The 22,193-nt window shown below is 39.7% G+C and overlaps 1 pseudogene across 1 annotated transcript; it reads left to right on the top strand.

The window, feature by feature from the left end:
* Positions 1–9,769: 9,769 nt before the first annotated feature.
* Positions 9,770–18,316, top strand: LOC309661587 (DNA primase small subunit pseudogene; annotated as a pseudogene). Its single transcript has one exon. The product of its transcript is annotated as a DNA primase small subunit pseudogene (transcript).
* Positions 18,317–22,193: the final 3,877 nt, after the last annotated feature.

Below are 22,193 nucleotides of genomic sequence, written 5' to 3'. Positions count from 1 at the left end.
AACAAAATGAAACAAAATTCTATGGCATAATCTTCTCAAGGTTGTCACTGCTTTCAAAATGATGAACTCCGTCAGGTTCCCAAAGCGCATCCCTCAGAACACAGGATATTCATAGGTGATATAGTGAGTAGTACTACTTAGAACCAGCTCTGGGGGTCTCTACCCTAGGCACTCCCCATCACCCTCAGTGCTCGGGGCTTCCTCAGGACCAGGAGGGTAGACTTTGGATGAAGAGACTGTGGTGTCCGCAAACATGCAAGCAAAACTTCTCCTGGGGTGGGAAGAGAAGTGGGAAAGAGACTCAGAAAGCAGAGAGCCAGGGCACAAAATACCAAGGAATCCAAAAATTCTAAATGAAAGTCTGCATTCCAGGTCATTTTGTAGGTATGTCAGTCAAGGTAAGAACATGGAACACATTTTAACAATTTGTTAGCTTAATGTATAGCTCTTAAATATATTGGCATACGATATATAGGTGCTCATTTGTACTTATGTTTCAGCAAGGCAAATAACTGATCCACTGTAATTTCTACAAATTCTGTGAAAGCAGAGAAACTTCTTACCTTGTTCACTGCTATGGCTCCAGGACCAAACACATAACTGATGATGAAAGAGGTACCCCAGGTTTAAAAAAAAAAAAAGTTTGAGAAATGCTACCTTTTGCAGTCTCCTTTGGAGGATTAACTGTGCAAATTAGCATTTTAAAGGCTTTGAGAAGCTACAGTTTTAAGCAAGCTGCGCCCACCTCCGCACCCCCCCACCCCCACCCCTCCACCACTCCACCCCACACACACACATCTCCCCACCCCCCAGAGACCTTCTCACATCTACTTTATGGTAGAAGTCTTTTAGGAATTGATCAAATCGATGACATATATCTACCAGCCCACTTTGGGAGCAACTCAAGACACCTGGAATGGACATAATTTACCCTCAAATACGGTCTCAGATACAATCCAAACATTACAAAAAGCTAAGAAATATACTGGATACTCTTGAAGGAAATAAATATAAGATTTTCTTTTTCATGAATAAATCAAGAATGTAATGATAGCAAAAAAAATAATCTTTTCCTGGAATCTTTCTACCTGAGAATAGACAGTTTAGAGAGGGATGCAGAGAGAAAAAGTAACAAACCTATCATATTAAATTCAAGGTGAGAATAAACATCCTATAAATTTTAATACTCATTCAACACCTCGTTTATTAATTTAAAGTGTAATTTATTTGTTGTCACTAATCTGGATTCAAATGCTGACCAATTCAGCACTTTTAGTTTAAGCATGAAGATCTATTGTAATTAATACCGATGCTGATTATGATTAACACTTGGCATCAGAGCAAGGCAGAGTGGGAAATTTACATTATAGGCCTTTAGTTTAACCTGGAACTACAGATAAAAGTGGGGATGTATATTAGGACTCTTTCAGAGACAAGTCAAATATATCCTATTCAAACTGGCTTAACTACATAAAAGGAGTTACTGCCTGATGTAACTGGGAAGCATATGGATGCCACTGACCTTGGAAATAACTGAATTAAGGAATTCAACTCACTCCTCTCTCCTCTGTTCTTCTGCTCCTTTTCCCCATTCCCTCTCCCCTCTCCTCATGTCTCTTACTCTTTCACACAGCCCCAAGTTATAGCATCACAGCTCAGAAACCCCAAAGGACAGAGCACTTCAACTTTCAGTATATAAAAATTCAGGGAAAGAAGTCTCATTGGCCAGGCTTGGGTCACATGTCCCATTAGATCAACTGCTAAGACCCAGACAGGTATGCCACTGCTTGACATCAATGACATCATAGGGTGAGATAAATCAACACATGGCAGGTAGTCTTACCAGAAGACGGGAAAGGAATGCTTGACATACAGAACTTCAGTTGTCCCAGGCAGAGTGTAATTCACAACACTCTTCAAGTGTCTACAAAGGAGGATGAGAAAGATCATTAAGAATTAACTTCTAGGGGCTTCCCTGGTGGCGCAGTGGTTGAGAATCTGCCTGCTAATGCAGGGGACACGGGTTCGAGCCCTGGTCTGGGAGGATCCCACATGCCGCGGAGCAACTAGGCCCGTGAGCCACAACTACTGAGCCTGCGCGTCTGGAGCCTGTGCTCCGCAACAAGAGAGGCCGCGACAGTGAGAGGCCCGCGCACGGCGATGAAGAGTGGCCCCCGCTTGCCACAACTAGAGAAAGCCCTCGCACAGAAACGAAGACCCAACACAGCCAAAACTAAATAAATAAATTAATTTAAAAAAAAAAAATTACCCTTGTGATACCTGTAAAATCTAACTCATTGGTGTTCTTATAAAAAAAAAAAAAAAAAAAGAATTAACTTCTAAAAAATAAAATTAAATTTAAAAAAATAGGATAAAGATGTGATACATATATATACAATGGAGTATTACTCAGCCATAAAGTGAAGTAAGTCAGAAAGAGAAAAACAAATATCATATATTAACACATATATGTGGAATCTAGAAAAATGGTACAGATGAACTTATTTGCAAAGCAGAAATAGAGACACAGACGTAGAGAACAAACGTATGGATACCAAGCGGGGAAGGGGTGGGTGGGATGAACTGGGAGATTAGGATTGACATATATACACTACTATGTGTAAAAGAGACAACTAATGAGAACCGGCTGTATACCACAGGGAACTCTACTCAACGCTCTGTGGTGGCCTAAATGGGAAGGAAATCCAAAAAAGAGGGGATATATGTATACGTATAGATGATTCACTTTGCTGCACAGTAGAAACTAACACAACATTATAAAGCAACTATACTCCAATTAAAAAATAAAATTAAAAAAAAAAGAATTATCTTCTAGTCAAGAGGTCAACAAGGCAAGTCAGGGCAATAGGGAAGAAACAGCTTCAGAGGCAGAGGCACACGCAACAGCTACCCCTTTCTAGTTATGCTACGGAGACAGACTAGACTAGTTTCTTGTCATGGTCTCTCTGAGTTCAGCCTCACAGTCAGAAAAATGAAAAACTGCTTTGAAAATAATTGTAATGAAGGTGAAAATACATAGGTTGACATTGGTAATTATTTACTTTGCTTTTATGTTATCCTAATTTCTTATGAGGTCATTATGTGATGAAAAGGCACATAATAAAAGCTCCTTCTACCCGAATTCCAGCACAAACTATTGCTAACTCGCTATGTGACCTTGGATAAGTCACTTCATCTCTTTGTTCCTATAATATAAGAAGTTTGGACTAAATCATCTCTCAAACTTCTTTTGACTATAACATTTTGTTATTATGTGGAAGTGTTTTTACAAAGCTTTAGCTACTGTGCTTCAAAAATATAGGGCACAATAAATCCAACCTCTTTTGTTAGTGCTTGCTGCTTCTCTTCCCCTTGAGTCCTTCTCACAGGATGAATTTGAAACTTTTCAGTTTACCAATGTGCTTCTTATATATACTAAGACTTTAAGCTCAGCTCTAAAATCAAAATGCTAGTATAAAAAACAAAAAGAATCACTTTCATTTAACACTTTCACAGAAAATTTTTAGCTACTAAAATTTAGCTATATAATTAAAATGTAAATAACCATTGTAATGTAAAATAGATTTCAGGTAAAATCTATCCTAAGGAAAAGACAGAAGACAGGTTTAAGGGAGAGACTGAATAAGAGGAATAGGATGTATGGGGAGGGAGAGGAAGCAAGGAAGAAGTGAAGGAAGGAGAGAAATAAGTTGTTTAGCTTTAGGTAATGTGGGAACAGCCTTTGGAAACCAAAAGCTCAGTTAAAACTGTAATTTGAATTTGAAAAATACAATCAAGGAAGGCAACTTTTTTTTTTTTTTTTAACATCTTTATTGAAGTATAATTGCCTTACAATGGTGTGTTAGCTTCTGCTTTATAACAAAGTGAATCAGTTATACATATACAATATGTTCCCATTTCTCTTCCCTCTTGCATCTCCCTCCCTCCCACCCTCCCCATCCCATCCCTCTAGGTGGTCACAAAGCACCCAGCTGATCTCCCTGTGCTATGCGGCTGCTTCCCACTAGTTATCTATTTTACATTTGGTAGTGTATATATGTCCATGACACTCTCTTACCCTGTCACATCTCACCCCACCCCCTCCCCATATCCTCAAGTCCATTCTCTAGTAGGTCTGTGTCTTTATTCCCGTCTTGCCACTAGGTTCTTCATGGCCTTTTTTTTTTTTTTTCCCTTAGATTCCGTATATGTGTGTTAGCATACTGTATTTGTTTTTCTCTTTCTGACTTACTTCACTCTGTATGACAGACTCTAACTCCATCCATCTCATTACAAATACCTCCATTTCATTTCTTTTTATGGCTGAGTAATATTCCATTGTATATATGTGCCACATCTTCTTTATCCATTCATCTGTCGATGGACATTTAGATTGCTTCCATGTCCTGGCTATTGTAAATAGAGCTGCAATGAACAGTTTGGTACATGACTCTTTTTGACCTATGGTTTTCTCAGGGTATATGCCCAGTAGTGGGATTGCTGGGTCATATGGTAGTTCTATTTGTAGTTTTTTAAGGAACCTCCATACTGTTCTCCATAGTGGCTGTATCAATTTACATTCCCACCAACAGTGCAAGAGTGTTCCCTTTCCTCCACACCCTCTCCAGCATTTATTGTTTCTAGATTTTTTGATGATGACCATTCTGACCGGTGTGAGATGATATCTCATTGTAGTTTTGATTTGCATTTCTCTAATGATTAATGATGTTGAGCATTCTTTCATGTGTCTGTAGGCCATCTGTATATCTTCTTTGGAGAAATGTCTATTTAGGTCTTCGGCCCATTTTTGGATTGGGTTGTTGGTTTTTTTGTTATTGAGCTGCATGAGCTGCTTGTAAATCTTGGAGATTAATCCTTTGTCAGTTGCTTCATTTGCAAATATTTTCTCCCAATCTGATGGTTGTCTTTTGGTCTTGTTTATGGTTTCCTTTGCTGTGCAAAAGCTTTTAAGTTTCATTAGGTCCCATTTGTTTATTTGTGTTCTTATTTCCATTTCTCTGGGAGCTGGGTCAAAAAGAATCTTGCTGTGATGTATGTCATAGAGTGTTCTGCCTATGTTTTCCTCTAAGAGTTTGATAGTGTCTGCCCTTACACTTAGGTCTTTAATCCATTTTGAGTTTATTTTTGTGCATGGTGTCAGGGAGTGTTCTAATTTCATACTTTTACATGTACCTGTCCAATTTTCCCAGCACCACTTATTGAAGAGGCTGTCTTTTCTCCACTGTATATGCTTGCCTCCTTTATCAAAAATAAGGTGCCCATATGTGTGTGGGTTTATCTCTGGGCTTTCTATCCTGTTCCATTGATCTATATTTCTGTTTTTGTGCCAGTACCAAACTGTCTTGATTACTGAAGCTTTGTAATATAGTCTGAAGTCACGGAGCCTGATTCCCCCAGCTCCATTTTTCGTTCTCAAGATTCCTTTGGCTATTCGGGGTCTTTTGTGTTTCCATACAAATTGTGAAATTTTTTGTTCTAGTTCTGTGAAAAATGCCAGTGGTAGTTTGATAGGGATTGCATTGAATCTGTAGATTGCTTTGGGTAGTAGAGTCATTTTCACAATGTTGATTCTTCCAATCCAGGAACATGGTATATCTCTCCATCTATTTGTATCATCTTTCATTTCTTTCATCAGTGTCTTATAATTTTCTGCATACAGGTCTTTTGTCTCCTTAGGTAGGTTTATTCCTAGATATTTTATTCTTTTTGTTGCAATGGTAAATGGGAGTGTTTTCTTAATTTCACTTTCAGATTTTTCGTCATTAGTGTATAGACATGCAAGAGATTTCTGTGCATTAATTTTGTATCCTGCTACTTTACCAAATTCATTGACTAGCTCTAGTAGTTTTCTGGTAGCATCTTTAGGATTCTCTATGTATAGTATCATGTCATCTGCAAATAGTGACAGCTTTACTTCTTCTTTTCTGATTTGGATTCCTTTTATTTCTTTGTCTTCTCTGATTGCTGTGGCTAACACTTCCAAAACTATGTTGAATAATAGTGGTGAGAGTGGGCAACCTTGTCTTGTTCCTGATCTTAGTGGAAATGGTTTCAGTTTTTCACCATTGAGGACAATGTTGGCTGTGGGTTTGTCATATATGGCCTTTATTATGTTGAGGAAAGTTCCCTCTATGCCTACTTTCTGCAGGGCTTTTATCATAAATGGGTGTTGAATTTTGTCGAAAGCTTTCTCTGCATCTATTGAGATGATCATATGGTTTTTCTCCTTCAGTTTGTTAATGTGATGTATCACATTGATTGATTTGTGTATATTGAAGAATCCTTGCATTCCTGGGATAAACCCCACTTGATCATGGTGTATGATCCTTTTAATGTGCTGTTGGATTCTGTTTGCTAGTATTTTGTTGAGGATTTTTGCATCTATGTTCATCAGTGATATTGGCCTGTAGTTTTCTTTCTTTGTGACATCTTTGTCTAGTTTTGGTATCAGGGTGATGGTGGCCTCGTAGAATGAGTTGGGGAGTGTTCCTCCCTCTGCAATATTTTGGAAGAGTTTGAGAAGGATAGGTGTTAGCTCTTCTCTAAATGTTTGATAGAATTCGCCTGTGAAGCCATCTGGTCCTGGGCTTTTGTTTGTTGGAAGGTTTTTAATCACAGTTTCAATTTCAGTGCTTGTGATTGGTCTGTTCATATTTTCTATTTCTTCCTGGTTCAGTCTCGGCAGTTTGTGCATTTCTAAGAATCTGTCCATTTCTTGCAGGTTGTCCATTTTATTGGCATAGAGTTGCTTGTAGTAATCTCTCATGATCTTTTGTATTTCTGCAGTGTCAGTGGTTACTTCTCCTTTTTCATTTCTAATTCTATTGATCTGAGTCTTCTCCCTTTTTCTCTTGATGAGTCTGGCTAATGGTTTATCAATTTTGTTTATCTTCTCAAAGAACCAGCTTTTAGTTTCATTGATTTTTGCTATTGTTTCCTTCATTTCTTTTTCATTTATTTCTGACCTGATCTTTATAATTTCTTTCCTTCTGCTGGCTTTGGGGTTTTTTTGTTCTTCTTTCTCTAATTGCTTTAGGTGCAAGGTTAGGTTGTTTATTCGAGATGTTTCCTGTTTCTTGAGGTAGGCTTGTATTGCTATAAACTTCCCTCTTAGCACTGCTTTTGCTGCGTCCCATAGGTTTTGGGTCGTCGTATCTCCATTGTCATTTGTTTCTAGGTATTTTTTGATTTCCCCTTTGATTTCTTCAGTGATCACTTCGTTATTAAGTAATATATTGTGTAGCCTCCATGTGTTTGTATTTTTTACAGATCTTTTCCTGTAATTGATATCTAGTCTCATAGCGTTGTGGTCGGAAAAGATACTTGATACGATTTCAATTTTCTTAAATTTACCAAGGCTTGATTTGTGACCCAAGATATGATCTATCCTGGAGAATGTTCCATGAGCACTTGAGAAAAATGTGTATTCTGTTGTTTTTGGGTGGAATGTCCTATAAATATCAATTAAGTCCATCTTGTTTAATGTATCATTTAAAGCTTGTGTTTCCTTATTTATTTTCATTTTGGATGATCTGTCCATTGGTGAAAGTGGGGTGTTAAAGTCCCCTACTATGATTGTGTTGCTGTTGATGTCCCCTTTTATGGCTGTTAGTATTTGCCTTATGTATTGAGGTGCTCCTATGTTGGGTGCATAAATATTTACAATTGTTATACCTTCCTCTTGGATCGATCCCTTGATCATTATATAGTGTCCTTCTTTGTCTCTTGTAATAGTCTTTATTTTAAAGTCTATTTTGTCTGATATGAGAATTGCTACTCCAGCTTTCTTTTGATTTCCATTTGCATGGAATATCTTTTTCCATCCCCTCACTTTCAGTCTATATGTGTCTCTAGGTCTGAAGTGGGTCTCTTGTAGACAGCATATATATGGGTCTTGGTTTTGTATCCATTCAGCCAGCCTGTGTCTTTTGGTGGGAGCATTTAATCCATTTACATTCAAGGTAATTATCGATATGTATGTTCCTATTCCCATTTTCTTAAATGTTTTGGGTTTGTTATTGTAGGTGTTTTCCTTCTCTTGTGTTTCTTGCCTAGAGAAGTTCCTTTAGCATTTGTTGTAAAGCTGGTTTGGTGGTGCTGAACTCTCTCAGCTTTTGCTTGTCTGTAAAGGTTTTAATTTCTCCATCGAATCTGAATGAGATCCTTGCTGGGTAGTGTAATCTTGGTTGTAGGTTTTTCTCCTTCATCACTTTAAGTATATCCTGCCACTCCCTTCTGGCTTGCAGAGTTTCTGCTGAAAGATCAGATGTTAACCTTATGGGGATTCCCTTGTGTGTTATTTGTTTTTTTTCCCTTGCTGCCTTTAATATGTTTTCCTTATATTTAATTTTTGACAGTTTGATTAATATGTGTCTTGGTGTGTTTCTCCTTGGGTTTATCCTGTATGGGACTCTCTGTGCTTCCAGGACTTGATTAACTATTTCCTTTCCCATATTAGGGAAGTTTTCAACTATAATCTCTTCAAATATCTTCTCAGTCCCTTTCTTTTTCTCTTCTTCTTCTGGGACCCCTATAATTCGAATGTTGGTGCGTTTCATGTTGTCCCAGAGGTCTCTGAGACTGTCCTCAGTTCTTTTCATTCTTTTTTCTTTATCCTGCTCTGCAGTAGTTATTTCCACCATTTTATCTTCCAGGTCACTTATCCTTTCTTCTGCCTCAGTCATTCTGCTATTGATCCCATCTAGAGTATTTTTAATTTCATTTATTGTGGTTTTCATCATTGCTTGGTTCCTCTTTAGTTCTTCTACGTCCTTGTTAAATGTTTCTTGCATTTTGTCTTTTCTATTTCCAAGATTTTGGATCATCCTTACTATCATTATTCTGAATTCTTTTTCAGGTAGACTACCTATTTCCTCTTCATTTGTTAAGTCTGGTATGTTCTGACCCTGCTCCTTCATCTGCTGTGTGTTTTTCTGTCGTCTCATTTTGCTTATCTTACTGTGTTTGGGGTCTCCTTTTCACAGGCTGCAGGTTCGTAGTTCCTGTTGTTTTTGGTATCTGTCCCCAGTGGCTAAGGTTGGTTCAGTGGGTTGTGTAGGTTTCCTGGTGGAGGGAACTAGTGCCTGAGCTCTGGTGGATGAGGTTGGATCTTGTCTTTCTGGTGGGCACGTCCACGTCTGGTGGTGTATTTTGGGGTGTCTGTGGCCTTATTATGATTTTAGGCAGCCTCTCTGCTAATGGATGGGGCTGTGTTCCTGTCTTGCTAGTTGTTTGGCATAGGGTGTCCAGTACTGTAGCTTGCTGGTCGTTGAGTGAAGCTGGGTCTTGATGTTGAGATGGAGATCTCTGAGAGATTTTTGCCGTTTGGTATTACGTGGAGCTGGGAGGTCTCTTGTGGACCAGTGTCCTGAAGTTGGCTCTCCCACCTCAGAGGCACGGCCCTGATGCCTGGCTGGAGCACCAAGAGCCTTTCGTCCACACGGCTATTTAAAAAAATAAGTTTAATACTGTTTCTTCCTTCAGCTCTTCAAATCTTCCATGTACTGATTAGCAATCTGATCCATAAAGTTCTCTTATACTGCCTGAGGGAAGAGAGCCGCCTGCACGACTTGCAAAAGTTCTGGTTCACCTTCGCCCGGAGTTCAAAGCGCCGGCACTCTGGCCCCGCCACAGGCTGGCTACCCCGAGTCCTCTCCCGCCCCGCTCCCGCCTTCCCCACCCTCTCGGCCCTACACCATGTCAGGAATCCGGGCAGGCACCGAGCTGGGTGCTGACATCACTCGGAAGGCAACTTTTACCATCCCTTATATCATATGTAATGTCTACTAAATCTCCCAGACAATAAACAGAGATCAAATTGTCTTTATTATACACACTCGTGCTCCTCACCTTCCTCCCCAACCTCCCAATACAATACAAAAGTCACAGGCAGCTGACTTAGCCGCCAGCCACCTACACTGTGGGCTGGGCTGCATGCGTTAAGGAGTCTGAGATGCAAATGACCAATTCTGCTCTCTAGATCATGCTTGACATTGCACTAAGCAGTATGGTTCTTCGTGCTTTGCCTTCAGGGGGTAAAATTTTGCTTTCACATTGGGTGAACCAACTTCAGAGTGCCCTTTCTCAGGACTTCCTATTATGTGAGAACGATAAACATTTCTTATTATTAAAAATGTAAAAGTTGACTTCAGAGACGGTGGTCACTTGAGTATATGACCACTCAAAACTGTAACCTATAAGAATTGGGGGATTTAAAAGGAGATTTGTATGGATAACATGCCCAGACTAAGGACCCTACAAGGGCTATAGTCCATGGGTGTAAATAAACTGAATGTCTGGAAATACCCAGGTTAGCTGCATACAAATATGTAAGTGGAACATGTTCAAATGTCTTATTACTTTGAAAGCAACTGCTTTCCATGCCCAGAAGGGTGGCTACAATTGACTGGAGCAGAGCTCCCAGCTCCTTGAGGTGCCTCAGATCTCTCATCTCTATACAAATTCTTGCAGGTTCCTAGGTCTGCTGAGTATCTTTTTAAAGCCTTGCTATACCTCTGTACTCTCATACCTACAGCTCAGTAAACTGTGTTATCGCTTACTTCAATAAGTGGGCTTATTGAGCATTTGAAGGATAACTGAAGATTTGAGTCTCTACCCATCCCTGCAACAACAAAGGGTGAGTTAATTAAAAGCTTAACTAATTTTCCTCACCCACATGGCCTTTTCTTGTGGCCTGGCTCCCAGCCAAGTCCTGAAGGGCAGCCAAAGCTGCCAAAGCCAGCTCCCCAGCTGCTGGGAAATGTGGTGCTCAGATTATTACATAGTGGCCAGATTACTATATGTTAAAAGCAAATAAAACATAGGTTTTTAATAGATAACTGACGCTTACTAACATGTTATCATTTTCTTAAGTTTATTAGCAGTATGAGGTTCTCATCACGCAAAACCACCACTCTTCACATCCACAATTGTTAAAGCATGCAGTGGCTGTTTCTCGCCCCAAAACATTTCCCCAGATATTGAACTGACATGTTTTGCAAATAATAAAAGTGAAACCATCTTTGAAGCAGTAGCACAGAAAATACAATCATACAGCTCCACAAAGAGAGTAAAAGAGAAACTTTGCCCAGTTGGTGACCTATTAAATTTCTCAAAACTGTGTTGATTCTAAACATAAAACCATTTTACCATTTTTGTAAAATAAAGGAAAATCTTTTCTAGTTCTAATATTCTGCTTTCTAGAAACCAAAAGAAATGATCGATTCTCATTAAAGGGATAGGGGATGGAGCATTGTTTTTGCTGAGCCAAGAATGTTTACAGTAAATGTGGGTAAACCTAAAATCCTTGAGCAAATATATGTATCAAAAAGCATGTTAGGGACTTCCCTGGTGACTCAGTGGTTAAGAATCCACCTGCCAATGCAGGGGACACGGGTTCGAGCTCTGGTCCGGGAAGATCCCACATGCCGCGGAGCAACTAAGCCCGTGCGCCACAACTACTGAGCCTGTGCTCTAGAGCCCATGAGCCACAACTACTGAAGCCCGCGTGCCTAGAGCCTGTGATCCACAACAAGAGAAGCCACCTCAGTGAGAAGCCCGCGCACTGCAATGAAGAGTAGCCCCCACTCGCTGCAACTAGAGAAAGCACGTGCAGCAAAGAAGACCCAACACAGCCAAAAATAAAATTAATTAATTAATTAATTTTTTAAAAAAATATGTTAGTTGAAATGGCAAAGGCATACAAAGTTCAATGGCAAAACAGAATCTTTCCCTGAACCTCCATGACAGTTATCTCATTTCTCCACTTGACCTTAGCAAATAATTATAGTTTCACATAAGCCAAAATAAGATCCAAAGAAAGGAAATTCTTCATCCTACCTGTGTCACTTCAGGGTATGTGCTGCAGGGTGAAGGGAAGAGTGGGTTGGTATAAACCGCTATCTGATAAAATGTAAATTGCTGCTCCAGCTTCCCTCCTGCCAGAGCACGTGGGACTTGACTCCACGGCTCTCACCATTTGCTCATCATCTTCTTCAGGTGTCTCTCTCCCCACAAATCCACGAACTTTTCAAAGATAAAATATGTCTTTTATCCCCAGCATCTTTCAAAATACCTGAAACTCAAAGTTTGTTAAACTAATGATTTAAATGTTCAATTTACTCATTAATATAGTAATTCCAGGAATCTTGGTTTAAAAAATCATATAATGGGAAAAACAAGGTCTCATATCTCACTCAAACCATAAATATAATAGCAGAATTCCCTAAATGACAATTACTTCCAGAATATACCTATAACCACAGGTTCATATATAAAGCCCAAAAAGTGCAAAGGAAACTAGAGAAAAATACTCTGTTAATTTCCTTTCTATGCATCTGTTGATGGAATCATATTTTGAACTACCTTCATACTCTACACAATGAACTCCTGGCTACCTGGAACATCAGATACTAGTGTCTCATTCCCTGGTTATCGACCTCCTAGATACCAGACATTTGACTTGTTTCTGATACCTGGTTCTACATTATAACCATTTAGGATAGCATAGAATGTGAATTATTTTATCTTCAATTTTCTCAAGAAACATAAGATGAATTTCCACCTAAAACGCTAGTTTTTTAAAAAAATACATTTTACGTGATTAATACAAAAACCTAATTATTGAAACTAGAAATGACTTTCTCAGCATATCAAATTATCTCTTTTATCCTTTTCAAGATTATCCTTGAGACAATAGATGAGCATCTTCAAATATTGTACACATCAATAGTATTAACAAATAATTCCCTGAGGTAGTATATAATTATTATTTTCTTCATTTTGTAGATAAAGTGATTGAGAGAAACAAGATTATTTTCCCAAGTTCTCAAAAAAAATAGAAAATGTAACATTAACACACCAAACCCTCTGGTTATCACGGATCCTATTTACCTCCCTCCAAAAAGGATTTGAAGTTATACACCATAAATGGTACTCAGGACTAATGTTTTCTGAGTACCTAAAATGTGCCGAACGCTGTGCTAATAACTCAGATAATAACTAAAACAATGAAGAAAGTAGTGTTGGTCTCATTTTACACATGAGAAGACTAAGACACAGAGGGGTGTTTTTTCCAGGATCACATAGCTAGGAAGTATTACCATCCAAATTTGTTCAGAATTTGAACCCAGGTCTTTCCAACACCAAGGCTGATACCATTTCCTCTACAGTATTCTAACATAGGTATAATTAAACCAGAAGCACATAATCCCAAATGAATAAATAAATAAATAAATAAATAAATAAATAAATAAAAGACAAACCGCAAAAAAAGCAAGCTATAAAAGGCTGGAGAAAGAGAAGATAAATACATATTCCCAAAATACACATATTGAAAAAAACCTATTGCATTTAAACCCAAATCTTAGGTCTGCATTATGAGCCAAGGCAAAGAGGGAAATCAGAGGGGTAGCAGCTATTATTTATCTAATAAAAAGAAGACTGTCAGTCTATCAAGAAGGAGAAACAGCTTACAAGTTCTAAGGGGGATTTCTTATGTATGTCACAAACTGAACCTCATACAGTAGAATCCATTTTCTCTGTAGCAGTTATCCAAAGATCCGGAGGTGTCATTCACATAGCTGTTTCTTCACAGACCCACTTCCATAGCCAGGTACAGGCAAACCAAAAATAAGGCGCTGATAGCACAACTAAAGAAAAACAACGTCCCCATACAAAGCTCTAACTTCCTCAAATCATTAGATCTGAGTCTTTCTTTCTCATCTCACATTCATTAGCAAAACACCTTTCTGATAACAAGTAAGAATGGGCCTGCTGCCTCTGCCAGAACTACTGGTCATTCTTTAAGTCATTTAGCCCGTCAATCAATCAGTCAGTCAACAAATATTTATTGAGTGCCCATCATGTGCCAAGTACTGTGCTCGGTACAAGTGAGCTCGACAGATCTTGTCCACTTTGAGGAAGTTGACTCTTTCGTGGAGGAAACAGTTTACCTAGTCACCCAAATACTTATATTCAAACTCCAGTACTTGTTATGAAGGCATTAAAAAAGTGCCAGGAGAAGAAAGCAGAAACTAACACACCATTGTAAAGCAATTATACTCCAATAAAGATGTTAAATAAATAAATAAAATGAAAAATAAATAAATAAATAATAAAATAAATAAAAATAAAATGCTCTGAGAGCCAGTAATAGGGACATGATCTAGCTTAGAGCAGAGGCAGAGAACAGGTTTAAGAAATGCATCCCTCCCTGAGCTGAGTTCCACGCTCCATGAAGGCATTTGACCTCACCCAGCTGCGCAAGCTGCTTAAGCTTTATTACCAGAGGCTCTTTCCCTAAGCCCAGTACTATCACTGGCTCAACTATGGCGGAGTGGTAAAGAATTACTTGCAACATCATGAATTTTCATTCACATTGAAAGGTGATATTTACATTCAGTACCAATCCTTCAACAACCAGAGTGATCTGGAAAAGGAGATGCAGAAAATGAATCCATACAAGATTGATATAGGCTTAGTATACTCCCACAGACCAAATCAACACAACACAGTGCATCTGGGAGCTTTCCAGGCTCAGGAAAAAGAACTGGTGTTTGACATTGGCATGACAGACTATGACGATGTGAGGAGACACTGTAGTTGTGCAGACATGTGTTCTAAGTGCTGGACCCTCATGACGATGGCCATATACATCATCAACTGAGCATTGAAGGAGGACTTTGGATTTAAACATCATCTCTGGGTATATTCCGGAAGGAGAGATGTTCATTTTTGGGTCTGTGATGAATCAGTTAGAAAACTGTCCTCTGCAGTACGTTCTGGGATATTTGAATATTTGAATCTTGTAAAGGGTGGTCAGGACGTTAAAAAGGAAGTTCATCTAAGTAACAAAAATTCACCCTTTTTTCAGAAAATCTATAAACATAATGAAAAATACTTTGAAGAATATGCTTTGGTTGATTAAGATATTCTTGAGAATAAAGAAAACTGAGATAAGATTTTAACCCTTGTTCCTGAAACAATGCATGATGAACTTCAACAAAGCTTCCAAAAGCATCACAATTCACTTCAGCATTGGGGGCATTTGAAGAAAGCAGCCAGCAGATATCAGAATAACAGCAAAAATGACCCTGGCTTGAGTGGGAGATCATGCTCCAGTACTGTTTTCCACAACTGGATTTTAATGTTAGCAAAGGAATCAATCATTTACTGAAGAGCCCTTTTAGTGTTCATCCTAAAACAGGTTGCATTTCTGTGCCTATTGATTTACAGAAAGTGGATCAGTTTGATCCATTTATTGTCCCAACCATAAGTTCCATTTGCCATGAATTGGATGTTAATTCCACTAATTAAGAAGAAAAACAGAATAGCGCTGAAACTGATATCAAACATAGAACCAGAGATTATAAGAAGACCAGTCTAGCTCCTTTTGTAAAAGTTTTTGACCAGTTTCTTGAAAACCTGGATAAGTCTCGAAAAGGAGAACTTCTCAAGAAGAGTGATTTATAAAAAGACTTCTGAAAATAACTACTCCCTTTATACCAATGTGGATATCTTCTACCTTCAACCAAGAATCAAATACTTCAAGAGCCATTTAACAAATATAGCAGAACTTAAAAAAAAAAAAAAAGAAATGCATCCCTGAAAAATGACATATGAGCTGAGATCTGACTTGCTTGCCGATTAGTCATTATGTGTACAGTGTCACCTTAGAGACCAAGAATTAAGTATACAAAGAAGCCTAACATTCACAACTTTGAAGAAGTTTAAATTCAATTACACAGAAAAGACGTGTACACATGAGAAGTTTAATACAAGAAAGCATTAGAAAGGCATCAAATATGTGGCACAAATAAGTGATAAAAGGCAAAGGGACTGATGAATCATTAGGAGCTGGTGTAACCCAGAAAGAGTTCTCAGAGAAAGCAGGACAGGATGTAGACCCTACAACAATGGTTTTAAAATGTTTTTGACTAAAACACACAATAAGAAATACATTTTACTGAGTCAACTTTGCTGTTCAGTAGAAATTAACACTGTAAATCAACTATACTTCAATAAAATTTTTAAAAAATTGAAAAATATATATTTTAAACTATGGCACAATATAAACATACAGATATAAATAAAAGTAAAACAAGTTTCATGAAGCAAAGCTTGTTCTCACAAAATGAGATCCAATTGATTGTTTCTATTCTATTTCATTCTCTTAAATTTTTCTTTATGCTGGTCACAATCCACTAAATTAAGTTCATTACCCACTAATGAGTCACAACCTAACATTGGCAATTTCTCTAACAGAAAATATTTCTGCACACAGTAAAGGTCCTTCATGAAATAAAAGGAAACCCAAAAGTAATTCTCACCTCCTACAAAAGTGATCCAAGCCAGCATGACCTCTAACTCTTTTCCACCATTCCTTCTGCTTCTCCTCATTTCCAGTTGCATAGCTACCTTAGCAATAAGCAATCCACACCCAGAATGTGGCTACATCACATATTTACATGATAACCTACCACCTTCTAGCACCACCAGCAGCACCAGCCTGATTCTTAGTCGGAATGCATGAAGCTGCTTCACAAGAGCATAAGTGAAGGTTGCTATCAGAGGACTAGATCAAGATTTCAGATCAGACCTACATTTTAGGTCCTGAGGCTACACATAAACAGAGGGAATTTATCCATTAGTCCCATATGTTTCTTCATGAGCATTCGTTTTTGACCCAATTCAGTTTTCCAAGGTCAGACTTTTTAAAATTGATCAGACCTCCAGTTACTAAAGATAGAAAAATATATATCATGCAAAGCAGGCTACCAATTTTCCACAAATTTATGGTGATCCCACATCAATACCCACCAATGTTGATAAACTTTTCATCTGGGAAGGAGCTCTCATTCTTTAGTCATGCCTAACTGAAATACTCACTTTCATCAAGAATAGACTTAACAAAAGCCTCCAAAAATTTGCCCTATAGATTTGACCTAAGAGCCTAAGAGGAACAGTGCTCGTCATCACCAGCTTCATAAACAGTTCACAGACATTCCTCAGTGTTTTCTTTTTTAAGGAAGAGAGAGTTGTCTAAAAATAAAATGTTAACTCAAAACAAAATAATAATCAGTCTGAATCAGGCAGGAATCAGGTTCAGAAATGCATCCATTGCATTTATTGATACAAATGATGAAAATATATTTATTGATCAGGTATTAAAAATTAAAACCCAAATTAATAAATATACATTTCTCATTTTGCCCTACCATTTACAAGCCTCCTTTAAAAGTCTGGAAGAATGGTCATCTTAGTCTGCTGATAGGCATAACTAATGTTAACAATCTGGGAAGGAACAGGGGAATTCCTCAGCTGACATATATGTCACTGTGTTTCATACGCACCTGCTAACCTACCCCAGTACCAACATTACCAGGGGAGATTGGAGCTGCCTCCTGGTCAATTTGGCTCACTCAGGAGTTTTTTGTTTGTCTGATGTGTGTGTGTGTGTGTGTGTGTGTGTGTGTGTGTAATCTGAAGAATACTGATGGCATTTAATGCTCTAAAGCTAAACCAGGAAGGTGAGGATGAATGCTCACTTATGTCTACTCTTAACCAATGCCACTCCAAAGGGCAGCAGTGTCCCTAGAATTGTCATTTTCCTTAAAATGAATCTTCATACCTGCATAGGCCCCAATTTTAGGGCTAAGGCTCCTCTAAGAAGGAATAAGAGGTCTTTCTGTAAAGCAGACCCGTAAAGTTATCTATGAGGTTTTCGTGACTAAACGACCTGTTAATGAGATTTGGATGAGGTCTGATTATTCTTCCTTCTTTAACGCCAAAGATAGTGGTTAAGTAGGATTTACATTTTTCAACTTCCATATAACAAGCTGGGACCAGGCTGCTCCGGTCTATTTAAATTATTGCGAAGGAATGAAATGCATTCACTTACTAATTACTGTATTTGCTCTCCTACGCGTCTCGCTGTTGATAGGTCAGGGGTGGGAAAGGCAAACTGCTGCTACATCTTTTAATCAAAAGGCAAGGTGAGTTGCTTTTCTCCGGTTCTTCGTGGGGTAATTTGTACATTTACAACAGGAAGGGCTGGCTTCTGCCAGGGGCGGCCTTGGGGAGTCCAAGGAAGCCGTACAATGCACTTCCAGGGTGGGAGTCACCGGAGGAAAAGGGCCTTGGAGACCCCGGCGCGCAGTTGGGCCGCTTCCAGGGCATCGGGCCGCAGCCGTATGGCCAGCTAGACGCCTGGGCGGGCCCGTCTTCCTCCGCCAAAGTGGGCGGTGAAGGCACCTCCCAGGCCTCTTCGCTCAGGTTTGGGAGAAAAGGCGACAAAGGCCCGAGGGCAGCCGGCCGGATGGGAGGACGAAGCGGCTGCGGCGCTCAGCCATCGCGCCGGAGGTCCCCGGCGGGGCGCAGGCGGGGGCGCTGCAGGGAGGCGCGGACTGCGCGACCGGGGGCTGCGGCGACCTGCCAGTCCTGGCGGCCAGGGAGGGACCCCGCGAAGGCCCTGGCACCCGACTGGCGCCCGCCTCGCGGCCGATCGGTGGGTGAGCCTGTGGCTCCCGAGGCTCGAGACGCCCCCCGCGCGGCTGTCCAACCCGGCAGCCGCGCTGCGCCTCCCGAGTGCAATTTGACCGGTGTGTCCCCGGTCGGTCGCCTAAGGCCACGGCTGGGAGGACAGCGAGGCCAAAAGAGAAAAAGGGAATGGGGTGGGGGAGGGGATCGGGAGCGAGGAAGCGGTGTCATTTACACCAACCGGGCTCTTTCCTGACCCAGCCGCTCATCTGTCACCGCTGTCTCATTCCTGTTATTTACATCTGTCTTTAGCATTCTAATTACTCGCTTTATTGCTTTAGCCTGAAGGAATCCTGTAAAAAACAACGGAGATGAGGATCCTACCACACAATAAAACTGCCCAAAATCCCCACTGCACATTATACAGAGCACTTGAGAATATTTGTGCTGTTATATGACCTCAATATGTCCTTAGATTGATCCCATTATATCTTTCTCTCTTCTCTTTCTCCGTGTGTATGTGATGAACTCTTTTGAGGTGTGGAGTGTAACAAATGATGAAAATAAGATTATTCTTGGAAGAGGAGGTAAAGGGGGAGATGGGTCTTCCCTAAAAAGACTTTGAGGTATTTGAACCAACCCCATCCAGGTCCAGTTCCTAAACTCTTGGTTTTATTTTTTACTTAATCTGATAAAGTAGCGCTATCTTCACACACAAGCTAAGGCTGAAAGAATCTTAGAAATTTGGAGGAGAGAATAAAATGCCTAATGTCATTCATTATCTTGCATTAATCTCTGAGTTCCCAGAAGGTCTCAGGAGGGGAAGTGAATTTAGAGTAGTGATAAGAAGTGGGGTTAAAAAATCATGGTGGTTGGAATGCTTTTCTTTTAACGTGAGATTTAGAATGGGGTGCAATATCTTACAAACAAACCCCTGATAGCAAGATTCACAGATACACTCAGTACTTGAATCCAAAGGAGGCTGATCTAACCTACCAGAAAATTCAGGACAAAATGCAGCTTTCTGTTATTTATTCCTTCTAGTGGAATTATCGTTGCACTCACTTGCAATTTTCTGGCTGTACTAATGTTTGTCTTTATTGTGTTACACTAATATAATCTCCTCCAGAAAATAAAATGACAAAATATATAGATTTTCAGATAAATAACTGAGGTAATTTATTGGCCTCTATGCTCTTCTGATGGTGTGGTTGATAGATAATGTAATAATATGTACATAATTAAGCAGGTTTACTATACCTGTGTCAAAATAGGTTCAGGGGCAGTAGCTCTGTCTTTAGGCCTATGGTTTTCTCAATGGATATTTACTTCCTCCATCCTGTGGAATAAAGGGCAGAACCTCAGGAAGTAAACAACTAGGCACTAAGTGAGGGATGGAGGTATGAAGAAAAAAAAAAGAAAAGAAAACTGGCAAATTCTCTTATAAAGGATTTTAGATTAGAGCCCATTTTTTTCATACTCCCCATCCCAAACCTCATAAGGTTCAGTGAATAGATGAGAAGAAAAAAAAAAAAAAAAAGAAAAGAAACATTGAAGACAAACATACTCCTTCCCAGAGAAATGAATGACTTACATCCAGGTCAAGGAGCGGTGGGGGGGCTTCCAAAACACCTTTGCAGGATCCAGAAATCTTCCATCAAGGGAGCATGAAGGCTTCTGGGAAATCATTAATAGCGAACTTGGCCACCACATGCCCCCTTGCCCTGGCTTCTGGAGGTTGCCCATTCAAGGCATGGTGTACTTGCTCTTCCAAACTCATCTAAATTACATCAATAACAGACCGCACTCTTTAATGAGCTCTCAACTTTAAAGACTTGAAAGATATTAACAAGCCGCTTGACAAATGGTGCTTAGAAGCACATTAAAGACGCTGCTAATGGAGCGCATAATGACGGCTAATTTTCGATCAGATATAAATTAGAGCCCCAACAGTTATTTGCCTTAAGGACTTTATGTAAATGATTCTGTTCTGTATAAACTGAAAAGCGAAGAGAGCCCTGCCATTTTGGCAATCCTTGTGGATATGATTAATAGATCTGCAAGAGAACTGGGCAGAGACAACTGATGGCATTTCCATCTAAAAGTCAATGTGTTTAGGTAGTAAATATGATAGCTTCTAGAGTCAATGTGTGCTTCTTCTTCAACCGAAAGAGTAAAAGACGTCCTTGGCATCTCCTCCACATGGTTAAAGAGGTTCACAAAAGAAGATCATTCAGCCTCATCTCCCTAGACCTGCACCTCACACCCACCGAGATACCCAGAACAGCCACAACTTTCTCCTTCACTGGGACCCACATCTGCGTTATATGCTCCCTAAACACACATCCCCGCATCATCTTCAAAGACACCGTCAACTGTACTGGGATCTATGCTCTATTGATCACTTTTTAGAATCCTTTTGCTGTGAAATTGCTTGAGCTCTCATTCCTAGCTTTGCACACAATTCAGGTTCTCTAAGACAGTGCTGGGAAGAGGAAGGGATTGGGAGGAGGAAAGTGAAGAGGAGGAGGAGGGGGAGGAGGAAGGGGGAAATGATGATGGTAATGGTGAGGTGGGAAGAAGGGGAGTGGAAAAGAATGTGAGAGCAGAAGAGTTCAGATAGGAAAGATTGGAGGAACTCTAATACCTACCTAATTTAAAGTGGAGGAGACATCTGTAGCTTTGCTTTTTCTTTCTTTCTTTCTTTCTTTTTTCCTTCTGTGCCTTCCACATTTTAAGAGTTAAGTCTCAAGCCATCAGAGTGTATAAAAGGGTTTGGGGACTGATTCTTCAAGTTGATTTCCTTCCAGCCTATTCCTGCTCTGGTGGTTCATGGGAAGCTTGGAAGAGGAGTTACCCTAAGACTGTGTTACCTGTGTCCAGTTTCTGCTTTATCATGTCTATTTGACATCAGCTGGGGTGATTGCCACGTTTAACACTGGGATTGCTTAGAGCTATTTCTGGTTGCAGTTTCAGAGATAACATCCTTTCCTGAACAAGGGGAAAGAGTTTGCGTAAGAGTGAATTTGCATAACCTGAAAAACCAGCAAACTCTAGCTTGTCAATGACTTGTTTATTATGAATTACAAACAAACAAAACCTCAGCCTTTCTGCTGCAGGAAATTCAAGCATTACTGCATCTCAGGGCAGTTTTCTCTGCCTTACATACACAATATAAATATGGATTTGGGGGGAGGGGGTCGTTTTTTCATAAGCAATTTGTGGGCGGTGTTAAAGTTAATACAGAAATCCTGCCTCAATAAGGGAGCTATTTCTACCAGTGACACCAGCTTCTAAGATTTCCTCATCCAAGCCATTTGAGAGCTAAGAGTAATGAGAAGAGCACAGGGGAGGGGAAAATGGAAGGGTGAGGCGTTGAGCATTAAAGAGATTTCTCCTAGACTGATTAAATCATTTTATCTTGCAGTAACTGATACCTAATAGCCAGGAGTTAAATGGTGGAGAGTAAGGATGCTTCTTAACCATCATTACTGAGTTATGAAGTAGTTTTAAATTGGGGTACAATAAATACGATTGCTCTCATCTTCCATTAATCTGTCTACTCTTCCCTCTAACCCTCCTCCCCAATCACACACACTTCTAGGGCTAACAGGACACGGGGGAAACATCTGGACATTTCTTCTACCCACCAGTGTAAGATTCTGCAGCAATGGGAGCAAGTAGAAAGAGCAGAC

This window comes from Balaenoptera physalus, assembly GCF_965194825.1.
Source record: "Balaenoptera physalus genome assembly, chromosome: 5".
NCBI classification, from domain to species: domain Eukaryota; kingdom Metazoa; phylum Chordata; class Mammalia; order Artiodactyla; family Balaenopteridae; genus Balaenoptera; species Balaenoptera physalus.
Note: the sequence above shows the minus strand (reverse complement) of the source record. Positions and strands in the feature narration are given on the sequence as shown.